This window comes from Rattus norvegicus, chromosome 5 (assembly GCF_036323735.1).
Source record: "Rattus norvegicus strain BN/NHsdMcwi chromosome 5, GRCr8, whole genome shotgun sequence".
NCBI classification, from domain to species: domain Eukaryota; kingdom Metazoa; phylum Chordata; class Mammalia; order Rodentia; family Muridae; genus Rattus; species Rattus norvegicus.
Window position 1 is genome coordinate 81,987,053 of NC_086023.1, and position 3,261 is coordinate 81,990,313.

The window sequence follows — 3,261 nt, forward strand, 5'->3', positions numbered from 1 at the left end:
GGCCAGGGGAACGAAGCCTGCAACAAGCATTCTGCATTTCTGGGAACATTGAACCTGTTGCCACTCAGGATGATTGATGGCACTAAAAGTTAGCTGAAGCTGTCCTTCCACATGTTGGAGCTTTCATGAGTTCTACGTCATTTCCATCCCCTCTCCTTTAGGATCAATGTGGCAGATGCCAAGCATAGTTTTTTGGTTTTTTTTTTGTTTTTGTTTTTTTTTCCTGTCAATTTGTCTCCTATCACTTCAGTGGTTTTGGAGTTACTGTAAAAAGCTTGTGCACCAGGTAGTTTTAGCTTTGTGCTTTGTTCTTTGTCTCCTGCCTGTGTAAACGGGCAGACTGAGCACTGTCTGTATGAAAAGATTTGGCTAGTGTTTTGGGGAGAAGATGCTGGCCAGAGTATTGTGTCAACATTTGCTTCTCTGTCTCTTAATGTCAAGTGGTTCTGGCTAGCTTCTGCATAGTGTGAACTTGAGGATGTGTTTACTTTGTTGGGAGGAATGACTGACAGGAGCCGCCCACCTCCAACCTTTTCTACTTGGAAATAAAAGAGAAAAGTGGCAGCATTCTAGACCAGATGGCAGCAGCTGCTGATAACACCAGAGGAGAAGCTGGGCTGATAGTCCAGTGCCCACGAGGGGGCTGTGTCTTAGGATTTCATTGCTGGGAAGAGAAACCATGACTGTCTTAGGGTTTTACTGCTGTGAACAGACACCATAACCAAGGCAACTCTTATTTAATTGGGCCTGGTTTACAGGTTCAGAGGGTCAGTCATTATCATCAAGGTGGAAGAATGGCAGCATCCAGACAGGCCTGGTGCAGGAGGAGCTGAGAGTTCTTCCTCTTGTTCTGAAGTCAAACAGGAGAAGACTAGCTTCCAGGTGGCTAGAAAGAGGATCTCAAAGCCCATGCCCACAGTGACACACCTACTCCAAGGTCACACCTCCAAATAGTGCCACTCCCTAGGCCAAACATTCAAACCACTACAATGACCAAGGCAAGTCTTCTAAAGGAAAACATTTAATTAAGTCTGGCTTACAGATTCAGAGGTTTAGTCCATTGATGTCATAGTGGGAAACAGCAGCCTGCAGGCAGACATGCTAGAAAGGGAGCTGAAAGTTCTTTATCTTGATCCTCTGGCAGCCGGGAGAGACTGTCACACTGAACCTTCCTTAAATCCACACTTAGTTTAACAGGTCCACATTCAATCGTGCCACTCCCTATGGGTCAAACATTCAAAAACAATTCTATGGAGGATGTTCCTATTCAAACCACCACGGATTGCTTGCCCTCTTCTGTGATTTTAAGGATGAAAAGAGAACCACGCTCCAGCTGAATCCTCTGCCCAGCTATACAGTTTGTGTCTGTGGCCCCACTCCATGTCCCTTGTACCTGTCCCTGGCACTTAGCATTCTGCAGCTTGAGGACCCTGGAGGGATTGTTGTCTTTCCTGACAGGTACTGAGGAGGAGTTTCTCTTCTGGTTTTGACACAGTTTTCTCACAAATGGCTTGTTGTTTGCCTCCCAGCACACTTGGCAAGAGCGGTAGCTCTGTGTCTAGTTCTGTGCTTTCACCTGCTGTCATGTCTCATAGTAGGCACAGGTCACGCCCCTACCAAGCGTTGAACAGATATGGAGTCACTAGTGGTGGCATCTTTTATAAGAAACACTTTCGTAAGTAAGTTTTTGAGTAGTTCATGTATAGCAGCATATAAATACTAATTTAAGGTGTTGATATACATAATGCCTGTCGCTGTGTCTACAGTAGTATTACTTCTGTTGTGTAAATCAGGAGATAGGCTTAGAAGGATTAAAGTTCAGTTATTCAAGGATACAGATAATCAGTGGCAAAGGCTGCAATTGATTTGTGACTCCCAGACTTCTAGCCAGAGCTGATGTGTGATCTGATCAGTTTCTTCAGCCCATGGCAAGAAAGCTAGAAAGTCAGAATGTAATTGGCAGACCAGTTAGCTTTTCAGATGCTGGCTGAAGCTCCCTCCAGTCCCATCTGCTGCTGCATTGCCAGGTCCTGGGAGAAGTGCATTCTCTTACTTCATGTATTAAGATGTGTTTAACAAAGGGCTGTGGGTTGGCACTGGCAGTAATGGCCCTAGGACTGGAAGTTTTGTTCTCTCAGGGAAAGAATGAGGCAATGGTCATAACAGGGGTAAGTAGGCTGAACAAAAACCAGGTTAAGGAGGACAGCCCTTGGCCTAGGGCCCTGTCACCCAAGACCCAAGAATGGGCCAGTCAGGTGATGAGAATGGGCTTGGTACTAATCTTCCAGGTGGAGAGGGAAGAAGCTGAGGCAAGCACTGAGATCTGGAAGTGAAAGAGTGGAGAGCAGGAGGAAGTGAGAGGTGCTCTATTTATGGAGCTTGGGGTTTGGGGAGAGGGCAGCAATTCATCCGGGGTAGGCTGCAGATGGTGCACATTGAAATCACCACAAACGCCCGAGACTCCATCAAACAGTCACTACTGAAGTCAGCTGTGCAGTATGTTTCACTGAATTGTGATGTCCTTGCATTTCATGGTCCTTCCCCCTTGCATGAGGATCCCCCACCCCAGGGTTTCAGGTAAGATACTTGTGTTGCTGCAAGGGTGCCCCTTGCTTGTCAGAACACTTTGTAAGCTCAACGTCTGACCCTTGACGTCAGCAGGTGCCACTGACTTTCCTGAATGAGAGGGCAGAGCTGCCCAAGCGCCCAGGCTGCTACATAGTGCACTAGTGCAGCTCTGTCCGAAGCTTTCCGAATCCTCTGTTTGTGTACCTGCAGGAGGCTGATGGGTCAGCATAAAACTGCTGGAGTGTGGAGAGTGAGACTACTGGAAAGGCAGAAGGGCATCTCTGTTGTCACCGAGGAGGGTTGCTTCAGAGGCGGGATTGGAGGCGGGGCGGGGGTGGGGCTAGGCCGCAGCTTGTTGCTGTTTCTTTTTCAATAGCCTGTCAGAATTTAGAAGTCTCAGCACCCTTGGGTCTTTTGTTCCCAGGCCTCTAAATTAGTATTAGCAAGTTGATCATACTACACAGGAAGCTTCCATGAACTGTTCTCTACTGCCCAGGGCAATGCTGGCACTGAGCAGGTACTCAGCGCTGATTTGCTCACAGATAACTTCGTTTTCAGCAGCCTGCCTTCTTTTTTTTTTTTTTTTTTTGGTTCTTTTTTTTTTCGGAGCTGGGGACCGAACCCAGGGCCTTGCGCTTCCTAGGTAAGCGCTCTACCACTGAGCTAAATCCCCAGCCCCAGCAGCCTGCCTTC